The following is a 23,871-nucleotide window of genomic DNA, read 5'->3' as shown; positions in this document are numbered from 1 at the left end:
GTAAATCTCATTCATACACAGTGGGGATGTTAATAATATTTTTTGTAAATAGACATAAATGAAATGCTGCCATATCCATACTTAGCAGGGATGCTCAATAATTCAACATCCTTCCTGCACAGGATCCAACCTAAACCCAGCACTCCTGAACCAGACGATCAAGGTTGTGGGACTCATTAATATTATGCAGGCAGGAGTGTTGCAGACTTACATTTTAAATAATGGCCAGTCTATTTTCATTCTGTCTTACCTGCAAATTCTGGGGAGAAATATGCTTAGTTGTGTGGCCAAGACACATTTATCATTTTAATATTTGTGAATCATACAATAGATGTGAAAGTAGGTCATTAAAAATGAGTACTAGAATCTGCGAACGCAACCGCTGCTCATGAAGGACAAAGTGAGGAACGTAATGTACAGGTACAGAGATAGTTACTTTGTTGAGCTTGGAATTAAATTCCAGAGATGTACAGTACTGTGCAAAAGTCTTAGGCATGTTAATGCCCCCCCCCCCCCCACACCCCCCACACACACACATAAAAACAAAATGGTTTTATGTCAGTTATTTATATCTTTTGCTGTAGTGTGTCAGTAGGAAATATCAGTTTATATTTCCACACATTCTTTTTGCCATTAATTGTAATAATCCAGTGAGATTTGTGGAGTCTGACAACAGCCGGTATGATCTGATCTCACCATCATCGAGTCCGTCTGTGATTACATGAAGAAACAGAAGAAACTGAGACAGACTAAATCCAGAAGAACTGCGGGAACGTCTCCGAGACGCTTGAAGAAACCTTCCTGCAAAGCTTCCTGAAAAACTATGCGCAAGTGTACCTGAACAAAAGCCGTTTTAAACGCAAAGGGTCGTTACACCATATATTGATTTGAATTAGTTAATAGAAGTTAAATCATAAATAAATTCAATTTGTGATTTTATTTTTGAAAGCATTTTCACTTTACAGCATTTTAACACGAGTGCCAGTGCTTTTCACAGTACTGTGGCTTTGCAGGAAGGATTCTTCAAGCGTCTCGGAGACGTTCCCGCAGTTCTTCTGGATTTAGTCTGTCTCAGTTTCTTCAGTTTCTTCATGTAATCACAGACGGACTCGATGATGGTGAGATCAGATCATACCGGCTGTTGTCAGACTCCTTGTGCATACACAAATCTCACTGGATTATTACAATTAATGGCAAAAACAATGTTTGGAAATGTAAACTGATATTTCCTACTGACACTCTACAGCAAAAGATATAAATAACTGACTTAAAACCAGGGGGGGGGGGGGGGGGGGGGGGTATTAACATGCCTAAGACTTTTGCACAGTACTGTAGATTCTCAAATAACATTCTTACAAATAACATCATGTTTTTGTGTTGGGCTTGGGAGCATTAGTTTTTAATTTTATTCGTTATTACGACAATAAAGTGAACCATCTGTTGGTCCATATGTATTACTAGTAGGTTCAACTTCAGAATATTAATTCTATCAAATCGTGCAGCGTATTAACTCTGCAGCCTGATGTTTTCCTCCATGTGTCAATGAGACTGTGTCAAAAAGTGGGATTCGATCTGTCAAGCCAGTTTATACAGAGTAAGACATCAATAGCGCAAAGGCTATTTTATGCTCTACAAAAGGTTCTGTGGCAATTATAAAAAAGGACAGAAGAGGAGTCCTGCCTCTGGAAATGTTAAATGACTTTGGCACAGTGTTGTTGATCAGCCCTGCAGCTTCTGGATTTTTATAGAACAAACCAATCCAAATCTCTTTAGCATTTCAAAAAGACAGGCCCATTCAACCCTTTCTAAAGCCCTTGTGTGCATCCGCTGATAGCACAGCGTGTCAGACTCCCTCTTTGATGCTGAACAATATCCCGTCTTTCTGGTCATTCCCTTTTAGGTAATATAGAAGTATTACAGATGCAAGTCTTCCTGCCACAGCTTGAACATGCTTTTGCTCGGTGAGCCGCCTGTACCAGGCAACTTAACTTCGCTGCCTCCTAAGACACCTTTATTTTGCCCAATTACATTTACCTTTGTTCAGTGAGATTCAGCCGTCACAATAGGAGTCGCATTCGAGGTTGTTCGGCTTTCAATGTGTGCGATTTCGCCTCGTTGAGTTTGGAAGTGACCTCTGAGTAACCGGTGTTTCGTGCATCGCTGCACTATTGATAATGGACAATCAACCAATGGATAGAATCCCAGAATTTGCTGCAGTTTAGCTGAGTGAAAAAATGCATCCAGGACGAAGAACAAAGCGAAATCTCCTGTTGCCTTTATTGAATCCAATGTGCTTTCTCTCCATGTCGAACCATTGAAATCAGTCAGTATGTGTTTGCTCACCTGTTAGAGCGTGGCGCCTGCAACATCAAGGTCATGGGTTCAATCCCCAGGGATCACACACAATGGAAAAATGTATACTTTAATGTGCACTGATGCTTTGGATAAAAGCGTCTGCCGAATGCTTGGATGTAAATGTCCATTTCACGCAGGACGCTGTGTTCTCAAGAGACAATAGCTGGCTTTCCATTCCACAATGTTCCACATTTGGTTTGTGCCTTTATGATAATTCGGGAATACAAAAAACACTGAGCTTTTTCCTCCGCATCCCTCTGATGAAGCAGCTGATTGACCTCCTAGATTTCTCTGGGGAGAGAGATGTATTTGCTGTATTAGAGCGATTAATCATTGGTTTTAAAAGCTGCAGGGGGGAGATGTAGTGCAATAGCTCACATAATAATGGCTCAAATACATCACCGTGTAGACCTTATGTAGCTCCGCCCCTTTTCAGCGCTGCGCTCGTTGTCTTTTGTCTTCCGGTCTGTATTTTCACAGCGATTTTTCGTGTTTATTAATGAACGGCTCGTTTTAAAATCTTCCCGGTCGGCTGACATTTGTTAAGTCATCTGCTGTAAACATTACAGTCCTCATGATAACGTTCGTTAACTTTACATTAAGTGAAATCCACTTCAAAAGCTAGCAATGCCATAGAAATATACAGAGCGACCGCAAAAACGGAAGTTAAAAGACAATATTCTAAAGATGGCGGCGCTCTCGTTTCTCTGGCGCATGAGGACTATACCTGTGAACAGCCACGCTCAGAACAGTTCTGGCAGGTTGTGGAGACGCACTTTAATGGAGGACATTAGTGCAACTCTGATTGGTGGAATTTTCTGTACAGCATCATGGGTAATGTAGTGTTTGTACATAATCCATTTTTTGCCAAGTGCATCACATTTTTAATGCAAATTTGAATGCGAGTTTATTCGCATTTCAAGCATTTCCATTCAGGATTTCTTATGTGCACTTTCCTGATATGGAAACCCGGCTGAAGCAGCTCCCTTGCGTTTGGAGCAGAGGCCGGTTTCACAAAGCTATCTTAGACCGGTCTATAGTGTTAGACAAGTCTAACATGTGCTCATAGACTAGGCTAATGCAAGACTGTTTCACAAAAATAAAGACTGACTTAATTTAGACCAAAAAATGTAGACACCTCTTACCCCCAGGCTAACTTAGGTCTAAGACTCTGTTACCTTGGCAACCAGCAGTAACAATCAGTTACATTACAAACAGCCAAAAGAAAAGGGAAAATGGCTCTTAATTTAAACATTTCTTCTTGTTACTACATTCTCCGCTAAATTTCCCAAGTAAAATGTCCTTGTAACTGTTACACTCCTCCAACAAACACATATTCTCCGCTGGGGTAAACTGCACTGAGCGGTTGAATGCACTTACTCGATCCGCCTTATTTTACCCAGAATGCATTGCAGTGTAGTCCTACTTAAGATAGTCAGAGTCTTAAGTGCAACGGTCTGATTTAGATGTCTATCTGAAGTCTGACTATCTACTGTATCTAAGCCATAGTCAAAGTCTATCTTTGTGAAACCGGCCCCTGGACTTTGTATCTACATTAAAAAAGGCCAACAGAGTGAATGTTTCTTCATTTTGTGTTGACTTTTCCTGGGTTTGGCAATATTAGGGCTTCTCATAGCAGGGAGGAACAGCCAGTTTCTTGTAGATCTCAACGAGAAGGCAGTGTAATTTGTCAGGTGCAAAAGCAATCCTCCTGCTTTATCCCCTTGCTCATTCAATGATTGTTTTTGTTTCAGTAAATTTTAGCAGCAGCTCTATTTGCCAACAACTTATTATATTGTGCTATAAAAAAGTTTCTCGAGAGCATCTGCAAAGCCATTCATTTTCGGAGAAATGCAATTTTCCTGTTCAATATTGCACTACTAAAGTGTTGTCGTTTGTCAAGACCACTTTTGTAAACCTTGAATCCCCCCATTTTATACAAAGACGAGTTTCTGATGTGTTAATCTTAAGGTCTTTCTGGCAGGTGTAGTTTTACAGAGGAGACCGGCTTATCACATAAATACCACACTGCGAACCAAATAACTGGAAACAAGCCATTGTCATAGTGACAAAATATATATGTTTCATGGCCAGTAAATGTTCTCAGTTGGCCACACATTTAGTTTGGACCTTGCAAAGTGTGACATTTGCAATGTGTCAAAACTAAATTGCTGCCATTATAATGAACGAAGCTGTCTACTCTACAACACACAGAAAGACAATGGGAAAGTGACAGCTGTGTTTACAAAGAGTTTATAATAACCCCTCCACACACCAGCCAATCACACATCTCTGCCTCTCGTGCGATTGATGACATTTTCAGGGAAACTTTTACACACACACACACACACACACACACACACATACACACACACACACACCACCCCCTGATAAACAAGCAAAACTAAGTCTGTTTTGATCTTTCTACCTTTGATGTGTGCCAGGTTACTTCACATCACCTGAGCTGCTCTTACACACACCAGCACACACATACCCGCACATCCAACACACACCGGCACATCCAACACACACCGGCACATCCAACACACACCAGCACACACATACCCGCACATCCAACACACACCGGCACATCCAACACACACCGGCACATCCAACACACACCGGCACATCCAACACACACCGGCACATCCAACACACACCAGCACATCTAACATACACCGGCACATCCAACACACACCGGCACATCCAACACACACCGGCACATCCAACACACACCAGCACATCTAACATACACACACCAGCTCATCCAACACACATCAGCACATCTAACACACATCAGCACATCCAACACACACCAGCTCATCCAACACACACACATCAGCACATCTAACACACATCAGCACATCAAACACACACCAGCACATCTAACACACATCAGCACATCTAACACACACCAGCACATCCAACACACACACACCAGCTCATCCAACACACATCAGCACATCTAACACACATCAGCACATCTAACACACACCAGCACATCTAACACACACCCACACATCCAACACACACCAGCACATCCAACACACACCAGCTCATCCAACACACATCGGCACATCTAACATACACCCGCACATCAAACACACACCAGCACATCTAACACACACCTGCACATCCAACACACACCAGCACATCCAACACACACCAGCTCATCCAACACACATCAGCACATCTAACACACATCAGCACATCTAACACACACCAGCACATCCGACACACACCAGCACATCTAACAAACACCCGCACATCAAACACACGCCAGCACATCCAACACACACACACCAGCTCATCCAACACACATCAGCACATCTAACACACATCAGCACATCAAACATACACCAGCACACACACACCAGCACATCCAACACGCACCAGCACATCTAACACACACCAGCACATCTAACACACACCAGCACATCCGACACACACCAGCACATCCAACACACACCACCACATCAAACACACACCAGCACATCTAACACACACCAGCACACACACACCAGCTCATCCAACACACATCAGCACATCAAACACACATCAGCACATCTAACACACACCAGCACATCCAACACACATCAGCACATCAAACACACATCAGCACATCTAACACACACCAGCACATCAGACACACACCAGCACATCTAACACACACCAGCACACACACACCAGCTCATCCAACACACATCAGCACATCAAACACACATCAGCACATCTAACACACACCAGCACATCCAACACACACCAGCACACACACACAGCTCATCCAACACATCAGCACATCTAACACACACCAGCACATCTAACACACACCAGCACATCTAACACACACCAGCACATCTAACACACACCAGCACATCTAACACACACCAGGTGTTTCTGCATCTTTGATGTCTGGAAAGGAAAGGCACATGTAGTGCAGATCACAACACACGTTTAATAAGAGACGATTGAATTTGTTCATTACCTTGTTTATTATAAGGCTGAAGGATGAAATCTACTTAATGAATTAAACAACTTTACATTTCGCCAATGCCAAATAATCTTTACCAAAAACCAAATAACTATTAAGTCAAGGTTTTCATTCAGCTGTGACAGAATTGAGTCGAATCCTCATGGAATAATTCCAGTCCTGCCTTGCCCAGTTTTGTCTCGGAGTGTCCTGCTATTCGTCACACTAGGGAAGCATCATGGGTTTGCGAACGCGGTTTCAGATTGACTTTAATACTTATCATGAGAACAGTGTCACAGGATGTTTGTAGAAACCGCACTTCACACATGCTCAAGGTTTCATTGAGCTTTTAAAATGAAAGCAAAAATACTATAAAATTAGTGTTGTAATGAAAATCCATGAACATCCACTCCTCGTTTGTTTGATGAAAACTGTATTTCAGATAAATAACTGAATTACGCGATCAGACGACCGGGCCGGTTCTCCAGTGTGCATAAGGAAATTGCCCTGTGGTAATTTAATATCTGTGACAGAGATAGATGCGCTTAATATCAGCGTTTGCCCGTGGCGATTGATATCACTCACTATTGAGGTTACGGCTCTGCTGGCTTTGTGCTGACCTCTGACCTGTCATTTATTCACACGCTCGTCTTCTCAAAATCTGTCATTAAGAGCCATGTTAGCAAGGGAAACATATTCACTATGAAATGTTTCTGTCAAGGGTTTGTCAAACGCATCTCTTAATCTTTACAAACAGATATTCCTCTATTATTCCAGCATGCATTTCTGCTCAGTTTATAAACCTCATAATCAGTGTGTTGTCTGAATGACTAATGGAGTAGTTTGTGCAAAATGAGGCCATGTGTGTACAGACATTGTGCCATACAGTGTATGGATATTAAGTATATCTGTACAATAGCCATCAGAACCATTTTTGCACAATAGTCAGTAACACTTTACAATAAGATTCCATTTGTTATCTACAATATCTAACATGAACTCACATTGAAAAGTAATTCTAAAACATTTATTAATCTTAATTTAATGTTTATTTCAACATTTACTGATATATTATTAAAATTGAAGTTGTATCTGTCAGGGCTGCCCCTATTAGTCAACTAAACATTAGGTGACGAGAAAAGGCTTAGTCGACCAAGTTTTAATGAGTAAGTCAGTCTCCGAACAAAAACTCCACAGGAATTGCAGAAGTCATGCGGTTTCTGACGGACGGATTGTTAACACGGCTGGTCCATGTGGTAATTATGTCAAGCAGGAAATCCAAACGTTCGCCTTTCATTCGTCATCCTCCAACATGGCTTTATCATTTGAAACAAAGGAGTATCCCAACGCCAGAATAAAAATATTCATGATTCTGAAGCTGAAAATACAGAATTATTTTAGACGAATATGCTTGAACTCTGTCACCGACTAGATATATTTAAAATAGTGTTGGCCACTTTTTACTTGTAACATCAGACATTTGGCATTATCAGGACACACAAATATTCCAATATAATTATACATTATATTCAACATTATATATAGTCCACACTATACATGTGAACTATACACAATTCATATTGTTGCATTTTTGAATTGCGATATATTGCGACACCCCTATAAATTAGCACCGCGCTTTACTGCATGACGTTTAATTTAACATGCGCTTCTCTCTCTATGCGCATCCACTATACGCTGTCAGCTGACACTGACTCAGAAAACACTTGCTTATTCATTATGTTCAAATGTCAAATGTTCAAAATTATACAAATGTTCAGACAGTCTCCTTTCTGATGTTTTTTCCCCCCAACACTTTCATAATCATTACTAAGCGCGTTTCCATTACAGATTTGCGCAAAACTTTTGCGTTTTTTTTTTTTTTTAAATGTCGACAAAAAACTATTGCGAAATGACGGCGTTTCCATTAACTGATGTTATGCGACTAAAACTTAATTTTTCCTCTCGCGATCAGTAAAATCATTCCAAAAATCATGGAAACGGACGTTGGTAGGTTTATGTACTATATCCCAGCCACTGCATTGGCCATTATTATTAATGGAAGGAGATGTATGTGTGTTTTCCAAGCATTAATGGTAAGGAACGACCCTTATTATACTTGTGAGGGGCACATGAGGTGTTTCTTGGTGTTTCTCCCTCATATCTGCGTCGAGGTCTTGATTGTGGCATTTATTTGAGGTTTAGAATCCATTATTCTTGTAATTATTTTGAGTTTAATAAAGAGCTCTGTCTCGCATTCTGTCCAAACACACCGCGTCGTCTACGTCAGCTGACCTGTAAATGCGCAAAAACAGTTTCCATTGCAGTTTTGCGAAATATTTCTTTTTCGAATTGCCTGAAAAACCTCCTCACGCGAGCGTAAAAACTTTTTTGCGATAAATGGGAGTTTTTGCGAAATTGACGTGTTTCCATTGGCCGTATTTTCAATTCGCAATTTCAATTTGCGCAATTTGAAGGGTAATGGAAACGCATCTACTGTTGCCAATTCGCTGCTCCAATCTTTATGTGTGTGCTTGTACTTTATATTTTAAAGCCTTATTATTATGGTTTAGTATTTCCCTGTAATGTAGAACAACGTTAGCAATGTTACATATAATATTCTTTCTCAGCCCTGAAACTAAAACCATTTTCCAATTCCACCCCCCATTATATATTTAAGTCATTAAATTAATATCATTTGAAGTCCAACAGTAATTATCCTGACATTTGTAGGTTATGAATTTGTTTAGAAAGTTCTGCTTTGATGTGTGTAGTGGCTGTGCTTTTAAAGGGTTCAATTTAAAGTCTTAGTAATCTTGGTAATGTTGCATTTTAAAGGCCCATTGTGGAAACTCGCCCACGCTGCACTTGTTTTCTTCTTAAGATTGCTAACAGCAGACCTTTGTCATTGCGCTTTCAAAACATGTTAACCGTACATTATGGGCAATCCTTTTATTCTATCATTTTGATAACAACTAAAGCTACAAATATGTTAACATTGTCTTAAAGACGTCTTAAAAATCACAAAGCTTCCTCACCAATCCAAAAAGAGCATTTATAGAAATGAAACTGCAAAAATGACTCCTGAGCTTTAATTGTCAGATATCACAACCCATCAACACATGATCAACCATTAGAGCATTTCCATGTCAACGATGCCTATCTCGTGACTCTTAACTTGCCGAGGTGATAAAGGGGAGTTAGAGTGCTCCTAAACATCAGAAGCGCTAACCATAAGAGAACAATAGCAAAGCTTGCATTGTTCCTAGCCGCTCTGCAGATCCTTTGGAAGATTCCCAGTGTTAGAAAGTTGGGATGGGTCAAGTTAATTTTGTCCTCTAATTATTTGGGGTTGACTTGTATGGAATTGTTTCTTCCACTTATTTATTTATTTTATTTTATTATTATTATTTGGGGGGGGGGGGGGGGGGGGGGGATTCTGTTGATAGCAATGTTATGTACTCTTTTTTGGGGATATTGAGATTTGAAGGGCCCCATTTTTGAGATGTGTGGGTTTGTGGGGAATGTGTATGTAGGTGTTCTCTTAATTGAGTAATCAGTCCCTCCAGAAAAATGCTGAGTTTTTTTGTGATTGTTGCGGACAAAATCCTTGATTATGCTTCACGTTTTCTTAAAACATGCGATGGAATATGCGGGATATTTATGCAATTTTATGCGATGAAATTGCGGGAACTTGCAAAAATTGTGGAAACTTGCAAATACTGCGGTTTAATAAAAAAGTGATTTCCCCAACACCCTGTTCTCACTAGGCTACTACCTTAATGTAGAGTCATTTCTTATTACTTCCTATGATAAGCAAGCATACTACATCACAGAAAGTGCTGGGAATATTTTAAGTTCTCATCTTGTTTTATTTCAGACCTTAATAAATACATGGCTCAAACTTACAAAACATTGATGAGTCAAACAAGTTCTGTAGCTTTACAAAAGGAATATTCAACTTACAACTTCTGTAAAAGATACAGCTTCTGTAAAAATGAATAAATTAATGAATTGCGTCACTTCATAACGTTCCCATGGCAACAGGGGAAAATGGCTGCACTTGTGTGAAGTAAACGCAACATTTTTCAACTTTCTGCTAAGATATATGTGACTTTTTTGCAACGAAAATGCGGGGATTATGAAATCATGCAAGCCCGCATATTTTGCGCGCGGAAATCGGCAATTTATGCGGCGAAAGTGCGGCGTATTTGAAAAAATGTGGCCCCCGCATAAATATGCAGACTTACAGCTGGCTGATTATGCATTGAATTATGCGATCGCATAATCGCGTTTTTCTGGAGGGACTGAGTAATGTGTGGGACTATTAGCTAATTCAACTAATTGACCTATATATATCCCTTCATCAAATGTGTCCACCTTTGGCCTGAAGAAGACCCAGCAGGGTCGAAACGTTGCCTTTTTTATTAAATATGGGAGCAAAAAGCGGTGTTGTGGACATTACATTTTTTTCACTTTATTAGTTCCTTTTGTCCTGCACCTGCCAGAAGGTGGGATGTGCACACAATTACTTTTTTAATTATCAAGTTAATTTTGAACACGATTCCTGTTTATTTCAGTCAAATCATAATTGTTGGAGCAGCACATTATTACTGCGAATTTTTTTTAGTTTTTTTTATATGACCCCTTTCACTAACTAAATAAACTGAGTAGGTGATATCTATCACTATAGAGAAGTAGGTTGTTGGGTGAGTAGTCAACTGTCCTAACTGTCCAAGCCTAAGTAAATCCTAGAAACCATGATGTCATGGGTCTCAGAAAGCTTTTGGGAAACTCTCCCTCGTCCCATTCCCGTTACAGGCCTAATGATTACTCTGAACTGTGTTGTTTTCGGAGGATCGTTCTGTCCTGTCAGTCTTTAGCACCAGAAGGAGACTCGGTCAGGCTGTGTCCTGACCAGCCGTGATGAGCAACAGAACATTTTGTTCAGGCACTTGGTTTGCACTTCTGCGAAATCCTATTCCTCCAAAGTCTGACTCTGCATAACTATCTTTTACACATCAACTGTGTTCTCGTTGGCTGAGATTCTGGCATGTCATGCAGCATGTCCACTTTCAGCGAGGACGAGCCGATGTCTTTATGCTGAAAGATAAGTCAGGGCACTGTTCATTTCTGAGACAGATGGTGAGATTAATCTAGACAGTCTTCCACACATTTGTCAATGTCCATCCATTAATTATCAGATGGAAGTGGAAGCAGAAGAGCTTTTGTATAAATGAGACGTAAGAGTTTGCCGTGGTTGAAAGCATGTGGACGCAAACAGACTAAAACCGTACAGCAACATCATGCATTACAAAAGAAGTGAAAAGCTCCAGGTAAACTGGTTAGTCTGCCATGAAGGAATGCTAACAGGGTCGCGCTTGTTTCCATGGTGACGCTTCGGGTTTGTGTTGCGCTCTTGATTGATTTTCACCCCTGCATTCATTGCGTTTGACTCCATCAAGGACTAACCGTGCTCTGCTTTTGAGATCTTTGTGTGTCGACCACATGAATGAATAACTGTGCGACTCAATGACTTGATTTGATTAAAGAGACACAAAATCGAACTGATTTTCAAAATGTTTTGACAAGCCATAAGATCTGCGGCAGCGACAGGCCGACCTTGGTCTGTCGTGCTTTAATACAATACGGTGTTCAAATGCTAAACCTCAAGGCATTTGAGCCGCGGCAGTAACTCAATCCCCATAAATGCGTTGTTGTTCCAGATGCTTTTCACTCTCAGCAAATATGAGTTAGATTTTCAGGGCTGACAATCTTCTGCATAACTCAAGTGCTTTCAGAATAATTCAAAATAATAAAAAGCTTTTGGTTTATCTTCTGCTTAGTGTGTTTTTATCCTTGACTGTAAAAGTTTTTGAAAGTTCTTAAAACATAACCTCAGTTTGACCCTTTACTAAGCCCTGCGGGACTGAGTGGCAGAAGAGCTGCTGCGTGACTGGATTTAATAGGGGAAACTGCCAAACCACACCAGTAAAACAAACCATTATCAGTTTAAACTTAAGGCTTTTTTTGCCAGTGTTTATTTAAAAAACATTGAATTATGCAGAATTTAATTGATGAGTTGTCCATACTAGGGCTTTGACTTTTGCCCAAAAATCGTTGTTCAAATATATTTGAATATTTATTAATAATATTTTGACCATTAGAATGCCTTCAGTAAGACCTATATTGGTATCAAACTTAAGTTGTATATGTTCTGTCCACCAGAGGGCAGTGTATCAGTCAATGTCAATAGGCAGGCAATGATGTTTTCAGAAGAAAAACACACTGTCACGATGTTTTTTTTATTATTAGAAAAATGGACTTTGTCCTTACTCGTGATTTTTCCCTGTTTCTTTGGGAACCCAAAGAAGCGCCACACGTTGCTTTTCAAATTGTCAGGAGTGTAGATTTCGAACTCCTCGTCAGGCGTGGTTGTTGTAGGCGCTGGCGCGGCCATTGTTTTGGTATACAAAATAGGCGCTAACCAGGACGCTAACGTCACCTACAGGAGCCCAGATGACCAATAATAGCCTTGCTAATGAGCTCGCGATTCACCAGGCGTGAAAAAGCCTCGGAATCTGAATTGAAAACAACGTTTACAAGCAAACACATTTATTAAAGGATGCCTAATATTCGTTTGAATATCATTATTTTTTTAAATATTCGAATTATATTCGAATAACGAAGTTCGGAGTCAAAGCCCTAGTCCATACAATATATAACAATACAATATATAGGGTATGATTTTACCCTAAATTCAGCATATTAACACAGAAATCCACCTTTCGCTGCCTGGATCCAGTTGTTTCTGTGAATTGAAATGATCCATTTGTTTCTCTGTTCTGTAGCTTTTGTCAGTCTGTAAAAATATACCTCAGATTTCTTGTCAAATCTATAGTTGTACAGTCAATCGCAATGCTCTTTCCTGTTTTAGATGTGTTTCGTGTGTTTTTCGCTGCATTCACGCTGAAAACCAATGCTGTCGCTCAGTCTCTTTGCCACTCACTTGACGTCACGCGCATATCCACTATAGTGATCCTTGAATACACAGAGGGTACATTGCGATCCCCCCCCCTTTAAATCTTACAAGTGCACGCCATGTATTAAAGGTGCCATTTCATGGATTATTTTATTATTTTAGAATGTTTCCTGGGGTGCCCTTATAATGTTACTATGTTTTTAAGATCAAAATTTGTTATAATTTAGAAATAAAAGGCATTTTTCCTTGCCTGATTTTAGCCTCTGATTTGAACACTCTGTTTGAAGGGGCGTGTCTGTGTGAGACGTCAGTGTAAACGCCCACTGCTGTGATTGGCTGCTGTGAGACTTCAGCGTAAACGCCCACTGCTGTGATTGGCTGCTGTGAGACTTCAGTGTAAACGCCCACTGCTGTGATTGGCTGCTGTGAGACTTCAGCGTAAACGCCCACTGCTGTGATTGGCTGCTGTGAGACTTCAGTGTAAACGCCCACTGCTGTGATTGGCTGCTGTGAGACTTCAGTGTAAACGCCCACTGCTGTGATTGGCTGCTGTGAGACTTCAGTGTAAACGCCCACTGCTGTGATTGTTTTCTAACATTTTAGGTAGTTTTTAATCACGCTGATGCAAGTTTAGTGCTCGTTTTTTTTAAATAAGTTTGGTCTTAGTTAATTATTTGAGGCTATAAAAACGGGGATGTGACGTCATGATTGACAGCTGTGATTGACAGCTTCTCTGAGCGAAGTAGTCACTGAGGCATCAACAGACTTTTTGGGGTATTTTCGGAGGAGATTGGAGCTTAAAGGTGCCATTGCATGGATTATTTTATTATTTTAGAATGTTTCCTGGGGTGCCCTTACAATGTTAGTATGTTTTTTAGATCAAAATTTGTTATAATTTAGAAATAAAAGGCATTTTTCCTAGCCTGATTTTAGCCTCTGATTTGAACGCTCTGTTTGAAGGGGCGTGTCTGCTGTGAGACTTCAGTGTAAACGCCCACTGCTGTGATTGGCTGCTGTGAGAGTTCAGTGTAAACGCCCACTGCTGTGATTGGCTGCTGTGAGACTTCAGTGTAAACGCCCACTGCTGTGATTGGCTGCTGTGAGACTTCAGTGTAAACGCCCACTGCTGTGATTGGCTGCTGTGATTGGCTGCTGTGAGACTTCAGTGTAAACGCCCACTGCTGTGATTGGCTGCTGTGAGACTTCAGTGTAAACGCCCACTGCTGTGATTGGCTGCTGTGAGACTTCAGTGTAAACGCCCACTGCTGTGATTGGCTGCTGTGAGACTTCAGTGTAAACGCCCACTGCTGTGATTGGCTGCTGTGATTGGCTGCTGTGAGACTTCAGTGTAAACGCCCACTGCTGTGATTGGCTGCTGTGAGACTTCAGTGTAAACGCCCACTGCTGTGATTGGCTGCTGTGAGACTTCAGTGTAAACGCCCACTGCTGTGATTGGCTGCTGTGAGACTTCAGTGTAAGCCTGTTGTTGATCACGTGAATGAAGGAAGATCTTATCATTGCAACGCAGTTTCTGCACTCTCACTAATGATTTCACCAATGCAAACATGATGTACGTACAGTAAGAGCTTCGTTGTGCAGTGTAACAGCAACATTGATTTCATAACGAGTTTTGGCAAGTGTCCAGATAAACTCGCGCTGTGTGATTGACAGCTTGGGCGATTGGAAAGAGATTGTTCTTTGATCGCTATCTGTATATTAATCACAGTTTAGAAGTAAGATTATTTTCATCCTACTAAGAGAAACGACGTGAAGTTGATCGTTTAGTCACTGGCTTGATTTACTGATGCATAAACAGTATTGAACGACTTTGAGAGAAAGATTATCTGTCTGAACTTGAACAACTACACATCAGATCAGACATTCACATAACCCACTGGTTCTTCAGAGGCTCGGATGAAGGAACTAAAAAAATACCTTTGTGTTCATTTGTACATCCAAACACTGAGCAGCTGCCATGCTTCGCTCGTTTGCAAGCCATGATGTCTCTCGAGGAAAAATGATTCGGACGATGATTCGGCTGCGCAGTTCCGCCTGGCCTTGAACATGGGCTGGCATATGCATATTTTTGGAGGCGTACATATTAATGATCCCGACTGTTGCGTCACAGTCGGTGTTATGTGGAGATTCGGCTATTTTTCAGGGGTGTTTTTCAAAAACGAGATTTAAATAAGGAGGAGAAAACAATGGTGTTTGAGACTCTCTGGGCCCTATCTTGCACCCAGCGCAATTGACTTTGTACACCGACGCATGTTTCATTCTTATTTTGCACCCGCGCAAAGCGCGCTTTTCCCTCCACAGAAGCACGTCGCTAAACTAGGGAATGAACTTGCGCTCCCTGGGCGGTTCAGCGCAAAAAAGGAGGCGTGTTCCGGCGCAAACTTTCCCTGGTGCTATTTTACTGTTCCATAAAACAATTGCGCCACTGGCCAGAAAAAACCTAGTCTAAAGTCAGTGGCGCGTTGCGCGTTGTTCATTATGCTATTTTAAAGGAGACATATCATGCTTTTAAATTGTTCCTTTTTACATATAAATCATACATTTGTAGTCTATATAAAGCGGAACTGCAATGCTTGGGTCTGAATTCCTCATTATTATAGCTCCACAAGCCCCCTTTTTACCCCTTTTCTAATGTGCGTCTCAGAGCAACCCGTTTTGGTGCGGTCTCTTTAAAAAACATTGAGACACTTCATACCCCGCCCCCTCTCCAGGTTGCAGAGGTTCAACTCCACCCCGTTCGGCCATTTTTGTAGTCTGATAGCAGAGATAGGATTACTAGCGGCACAGAAACTTTTGCGCCACTGGCCAGAAAAAACCTAGTCTAAAGTCAGTGGCGCGTTGCGCGTTGTTCATTATGCTATTTTAAGGGCGCATGCTTGACCATAATGTATAGAGTGCACAACGCTCATACACTGTGATTCTCTAATCTACACAGAAGCAGCAGTTTTCATTTTTGCAAATCATATTATTACAAATGATAGATAGATAGATAGATAGATAGATAGATAGATAGATAGATAGATAGATAGATAGATAGATAGACAATTTATTATAAATATAATAATTTATTATAAAAGCATACATCTAGCTTACACATTTACCCACATTATTATATGCCTGTTTAACCGAAGCTAATTTGGGTGTGTTTCTCCCATCCCCAATGTCACTTCTCTCTCTTTTACGGCCGTGACGAGAGCGTTGGTCTCCTCGGCTGTGAACCGCTCTTGGCGCGCGCCTGGCAAATCCGCCGTTATAATAGCAATACGCCAAGGAAAAAGTGCGTCTGCTCTTAAAGGGAATGTGAGATGATGCTCTTGCGCCCGGCGCTAGAGTCATTTATCCCGCCGGGAAAATAGCAACAGCGCCGAGACCCGCCCACAAAGTTACTTACGCTTTGCGCTTTGACACTTGCATTTCAGATCGTTAAAATAGGGCCCACTGTATGTCATGTCCATGTACTGAACTCTTGTTATTTAACTATGCCACGATAAATTCAGTTTCAAATTCTAGGGCACCTTTAAGCTTTGTGTCAGGCCTCATTCCCAAATGGTGTTTAATCAGTTAAAGCACTACATTTGCTCTAAGGAAAATTACTGTTAATAACCATCATAATGTTAAATTAATAACTGTGAATAAACTGGATAATAACAGTAATTTGTCAGTGGAAAGGGCATCATGCCCTCCTTCTTGCTGAGAAGCCGACATCAAAGTTGTCACTTTGTGGCGTGTTGATGATGTGGTTCACATATATACTCCATAAGCACATCATCACTTCCTCTTTCATCATCTCGCCTCATGCTGGGAGTCTGCAGTGGGGTGAGCAAAGCTATTAGGATTTTTTATTTTGAGAGCATTTCTGTATTCCTGCAACCTGTTAGATAGTGACTTTACCTTGGAAAGTGGTGTGCCGTCTGGGCTCTTTACTGCTCTGTTCTGGGTTGAGCCTGTTTTTTGCAAAGTGGACCTTTCCAGTCCTGGAAATATATGCATATAATAAGATTGAGAATTTAAAAATAATATTGCGGTGTACCTGTATTTCCAGCCGGGTACCCATCTCCCCTGGAGCTTGAGATATTCATGGGATTTGATGCTAATTTTGACCAAAAGTTGTCGAGCCCCCTTCCCAAAATGAAAGAAACCTAGTTTATAGCAGGAATGTGCAAAATGCACTAGGCTTTGGTTAGTATGCACCCTGCCAACTACAGTTGTCAACATTTGAAGTGGATCAAAAAAGTTCATCAAAGTTGTCCTAAGATGAGAACGGGTATTGGTCGAAATTCATGTATAACTTTGATGAAAGATTTTGAGCCACTCATCAAGTTTTTGAGCCGTTTCATCACATAACTCATCAACGTTATACATGAATTTTGACCAATACCCATTCTCATCTTAGGACAACTTTGATGAACTTTTTTGATCCACTTCAAATGTTGACTACTGTAGTTGGCAGGGTGCATACTAACCAAAGCCTAGTGCATTTTGCACATTCCTGCTATAAACTAGGTTTCTTTCATTTTGGGAAGGGGGCTAGACAACTTTTGGCCTAACTACTGTAGATCGGACAATGAGGAGGTGGCACTTTGTGGTGTTAAAGTTTCTACAGATGCTGTATTTGCTGTTCATCCAGGAGAAAGTGCCTGTGGACATAGACCAGTAGTAGATGTGGATCAGAGAAACAATAATTTGGACTGTCACAATGAGGCTTCATTCTTGTCTGAAGAATAGAGTAAAAGATGGGCTTTGAAACGAAAGAAGCAGCTGCTGTCATGCATTTACATTTAATCATTTAGCAGTCGCTTTTATCCAAAGGAACTTACTAATGAAGAGAGCAACCGAAGCAATCAAATCAACAATAGGGCAACAATATACAAGTCCCAGTTAGTCCAGCGCAGTACACGTAGCATGATTTTTTTTTAAATAGATAGAATAGAAATAGAATAGTAAGTGTTAATATTAACAGGTAAATTGAGTTAGGCCAGCAGGGAACACTGCCGGTAAAAGTGTGTGAAAGTGATTGAAAACGATTCACCTTCTCCCGCTCTCTACCAATACAAGATCCGAGATGTTCGAATGTGGAATGCAGACACACAGACGGCTTAAAGGTGCTGTATGTAACTTTTTCACTCTACTAAAGCATAAAAATACCATAATATGTTTGCAGATATTCAGGAAACATGCTGAGTTCACACACTCGTTTCTCTGTAAAACTCTTCTACAGCCAGTTATTCCACTTGTGACGAATGTCTGTCTTTGTTTTGGTCTGTGTGACTCCGCCCACTTCCAGTTCACCCAATAGTGTTTCAACACCCCAGGATGCCTTGGTGGAAAACACACTGTATTGCAGCCAGCAAACAAACTAGGTCAGAGATCGCAGATTCTTCCCAACCTAAAAAGCCTCGTGTCCATCTAAAAATCTCTATGAACGAGAACATATTAAAATGTGAATAAATCAACTTACAAGAGTGTAAGTCTCCTCAGCTTTCATTTTTAATTGCACTTGTTCCTGTTATGTGTGTTCAAACTGGCAACCTGTGTGAGCGTCGAGTCTGAGGAGGAGGGGACGGGGGAAACAACGATCTCCGATATTTTCAATTTGGACTGCAGTACCTATTTCGACCACTAGCTGTCATTCTTACAGACTGCACCTTTAACATGTTAAACACAATGGCATCCCTGGTCCGAAAGCATCGCTTTTTGGATGCAGCTCAGTGGTCTTTGGGTTCAATAGCAAGATACTATGGCAAAGCCACATGTTGTCAGGTTTGGAGAGTACAATCTCATTTTCTGAATCATACAGGACTAGGCTGCGCACAGCTGAAACAACAGGTTTTATTGAGAAGTTCTCTGACCCCAGCACAGTCATTTCATCACGTCATGTCCTTGTGAAGATGTTAAAATACTGTACCTACTGTTACTCATACTCTGGATCTCAGATGTACAGTACTCTTAATATAGTGGAACTGAAACACTGGTTTGCCATGGAAAATCTACCATGGCATGATCCACAGTCTTTCAGTTAAAGACCCGTATTTCTAACCAGTGTTTCCTTCGCTTTCATTTCAAACGCAAGACGTTTTTCAGCTACAGATTATCTTTGGCTTCAGGGGTGTTTAAAAGAAACGTGCAGTCAGCTCTATCTTCCCTGAAGCACAAAGGCGATTCCTGTACTTCTGTACTCAGCAGTTGACAGACAATATGTGACGCCTCCATAACTGATGTCACAAAGCTGGGTTTATACTCAATCGTGACAAACAGGTCTTTTTGCAAACTATCTAGTATATCTGTTTCAGTTTGACCAACAGCATGTCGGCTTCTCTCATGACCGTCACAGCGCAGTGTATTTGACGCACAACAGCTCTGGTGCTGCCAGTCAAGCCTGTCTCAGTCAAATAAATCACGCTGTGAAGTCTTGTCTTAGAGGCATTATAGCTTCAGCAACACCTGTGGTCAGGCTGGGCATGTTTCAGCTCTGACTAACTGGCAGACAGCTGTCAGTCAAGGCATTAGTGAGAGTGACGGACTGGGAAGTCTCTGTTAAATTAAACTCCCTTGCCGTAATTCCTTAACAGTTTGTCCCTTTGAGCCATTAACTGAGGAGAGAGTAAATGGTTTTCCTTATTATTTTCTTTTTTATTGGCTATCGCCTGCAAGATGTGTTGGTGAAATACATGCTGACAGTGGGGTCAGAGGAACCTGCGAGTGAAACTGCGGCCGGATCCGTTTCTAAATTGTAAATGGGCGTACTATTGGCAGCATTTGAGTTTGAGTGTCACATGTTGCCTAAAGAGCTACTATATGTACATGCCATGGTGGACAACTGACCAACTGTTTGGTGTTTTGGTGACTGTTGCGAGGGAACCGCCCTGTCAAGAAGCAGGCCTACTCATTAGGGAACATAAGTCACTTACTGGGCACTATTTTTCCATATTTTGTCAGCATTTTGTACTTCGCAACTTGAAATTCCATGTGTGTAATTTTTTAGGATAAATGTGCTTTCTGCACTAAGCAGTTCTTCTGGAGTGATGATGGGGATTGTTAACCAAATGACACTTACGATGACGCAGAATGATCACGAGGAAAGTGTATTTATAATGCATAACAGGTCTTAAAGGTGCAGTATGTAAGATTGACTATGCTAGTGGTTGAAATAGGTACTGCAGTCCAAATTCAAAATATTGGAGAGGGTTGTTCCTCCCTCCTCTCCTCCTCAGACACTCACGCGGGTTGCCAGTTTGAGAACACGCAATGAACAATGAAAGGCGAGGGCTGCGTGGCGCGTCTTGGACGGCGAGAGCGGCGAGGAGAGTTGAAGTCAGGTCAACTTTATGGTAATGAGCTATGAAGCGGTTCGGCGGCAACCAATCGGAATGTAGAAGTGCTCCGCTTGAGAGGAGTCCAGAGAACGCAGTCCTGTAAACGCTGGTTCCGGCCACATTAGTTCCCAAGCAAAATGGAGGAGAGGGTGATCATCTGAATTTGATAAAGCGGCGCGCAGAACTATATATAGGCAATATTTTCGCGGTAGAACGCTTGTTTTTCAGGGTGAATGCAAATTAGACTAGCACTTAACCATGAACACAAAAGACACACCACATAAATGGCTTTTATTTGGATTATTTAGTTTGCAAACATGTCACTATAATTGTTAAGTTCTTTCCATCGACCAATTTCTTACTTTCACATTTAAAAGATTTCATGAGGTTAACTTATACCCTACTTGTGGTCAGTCCGCACAAGTAACGATCAACATGCTTAAATAAAGTTTAAAAAAAGACCAAGCATTCGAGATCATTCGAAGTATGTGAACTTAAATGTTTCCTAATTAAATATCTGCAAACATATTGTGGCATTCAAAGTCAAAAAGTTACATACAGCACCTTTAAGTGTAAAGCTGTTTTTCCATATGCTGTTGTTAATTAAATTAGAAGTTTGCTTTATCATTGTGTTCAATCTCATTTGGTGACTGATGATTCGTCAGTTTGTTAACCCTTAATTACAACTCCTGATTCATAATAACTGATCATGCTTATTTCTTGCTGATTAATATAAAAGCCATTTACTATATTATAAGGAGGAGTTATACATTGTCTTGAATTACAGTTCTCCTAGTCACTTCAGGAAACGATGCTGGTATGGACAGAGCGCTTTAAGGCGAGTCTCCAGGGTTAGCAATAAAATGCTACGGTAAACTTGGGTAGAGACAAGAGGCTTTTTTTAATGTATGTCAGTTAAGGAGAAGCTTCAGCACTGAATAAACTGATTTTGTGCGGAAAGAGCTTATCATTTAATGAATCGACAGTCTATATTCAACATTAAACAGTCATTTTCGATTAATCTGTCTTTGGCATTTACAACAAAAAATGCTTTTTTAATAAGAGGACACAAAGAGTTTTGCGACAGGTAGTCAGTTTACGATGTCTCTCATTCATTTCTATGGTATCCGCAAACATTGGTTGACTGTCATACAATGACAAGAGTTGAATTAAGTCAAGGCTATAATGTCATGTAAGTCAGTGGTGCCCTCTGCTGGCCTGGAGCCAAAGAAATAGAACGCTGGTTAAATCAATGTTCTGGGATCAGTACAAGTTAACTCTAGTGACATAATGTTGATGAAGAAAAAAAATAAAAAATCCTGCTTGTCCCTCTAAAAAAGAAAATTTTCAATGAGAAGTTATTGAGGCCAATCCGTAAACGTTAAAATACTCAGTTGCATTGGTATATCCCCAAGACAAACAATATGTGTGTGTGTTAGCATTATTTTTGTGGATTTTTGTACCTAAAATAACACACACAACAATTATGATATGATTGTTTTAACAAAACTTGTGCTCTTAAATCCTCAAAAAAAAAAAATTGTAGTCACTCTAAGTTACTAAATTGTATTTTTTGTGTGTCTGGAATTCTGTATTTATCAGAATTAATCGGCATTATCCATTTTATAAAGTTGTTTTCAGGCTGATTAGAAATGTAATGCCCGCATGTTTGCTGTCACTGGTTGGCGATGTGGTTTATTCTCCTGAGCTGATGCTCTTACAGTTCATGAACTGGTGTTTGTATCCTCTCTTCATCATTAGTGTCGCCGCTGGGAAACAGCTTTGATTATTGCAGTGGGAAAGTGAGAAGGTTGTTTAGACACTCTGACCCGTAACAACTGTACTTTCATCCCCAATCTTGCACTGAGCCGTTCGCATGTAGCGGGTCCTGCTGGCTCAAAGCGTGTTTCCTGGCAACGCATCGGTTTCAACGCCTCATTTCTGTCTTCCCACTCTTCGGTTTCTCCAGATTTGATTCATCACGTCCAGAACCTTGACATGAATTGTATAGTTAATGTTCTCATAGTCACATGCCAAATATACACGCACATACATGTTTTTACATTGTACTTATAAAAAAAACAAAAACTTTGGTAACACTTTATTTCACAGTGTCCTTGTTACATGTTACATGTACTTACCATAGTAATAACAGTAAATTATGCAGAATTACATGCAACTAACCCTCAACCAAACCCTAATCCTACCCTAACCCTATAGTAAGTACATGTAGTTAATTAATATTACTCAGTACTTCAATATATAATTACACTGTAACGACACCTTAAAATAAAGTGTAACCAAACTTTTGTAATTACAGCTGTAATTAATTAATGTAATTGCATTTATAATTACACTATTGACCTTCCCTTACACCTCACCAACCCTTAAACCAACCCATACCACCAAACTCACCCGTGTCCCACCTCAACAGCAGCAAAAGTGTTCTGCAATACAACATGAGCACAATATGTACATTGAACTTATTTTTGACGAATGTACGTAATAGTTAAAGACACCTGGGACTGGAAAACTTGAGTCTTTTTGCAGCTTACCTCAGTGTAAGGATCTTTTGGATAGAAGCGTCTGCTAAATGAAGGACTGTAATTTAAATGTAAATGTAAACATGAATGCGAATGAGTTCTGGTCGCCGGATTAAAGCCCGCACATCCTGATTGCCTGGTCTTTGCGAATGGGAAAAAGTTTGATCTCAAGGGTTTGTAATGACAGAATTTGCAGGATTATTGAGGAGCTGAAAGACAAAACATTAGCTTAAGACACCGAAATATATAAAGTGCTTTAAATGTATAGTAACTTGACAGAACTCAGTGTTTTTATAGCGTGTTTCTGAAAGAACAATCGACTGATTCAAACCTACAGCTTTTTTTGAGCAGTTCATTTGAGTACAGCTCGCAATGACTACATATCAGAAAGACGTGTTGTCTTGTTATTATTACCTCTTTATAAAAAATAAAAAAAAGATAATTTCTGTGTTGATTGTTCATAAAATTGTTAAATGTTGTTTTCAAGTAAGTGAGACATGAGTTCACTTCAGTTTTATTAGTTCATAGACACAGACATAAAGTCATCTAAAGCCCTCCAGATCTAATGCTGGTGTTTAGAGGCAATAATGTTATGGTTACATGTGCCCATTTATACTGAAAGACAGCATACAGTGCTATGCATAAGTTTAGACACCCATACTAAAGTTGACTAAAAAGAGGAATAAAAAATTA

General features: G+C 40.4%; 1 protein-coding gene and 1 long non-coding RNA gene across 2 annotated transcripts in view; both read left to right on the top strand.

The window, feature by feature from the left end:
* The window catches only part of rngtt (RNA guanylyltransferase and 5'-phosphatase), a 122,099-nt gene that overhangs the window by 72,308 nt on the left and 25,920 nt on the right, over positions 1–23,871 (top strand). The gene's annotated exons all lie outside the window — the stretch shown is intronic.
* On the top strand, positions 19,495–22,709 carry LOC311305201. The gene is made up of 3 exons (XR_014629982.1): positions 19,495–21,022; positions 21,214–21,346; positions 21,800–22,709. It is a non-coding gene; the product is annotated as an uncharacterized lncRNA (long non-coding RNA).

Source organism: Rutilus rutilus, assembly GCF_951802725.1.
Source record: "Rutilus rutilus genome assembly, chromosome: 15".
Lineage (NCBI taxonomy): Eukaryota > Metazoa > Chordata > Actinopteri > Cypriniformes > Leuciscidae > Rutilus > Rutilus rutilus.
This window is presented reverse-complemented; position numbering and strand designations above follow the sequence as displayed.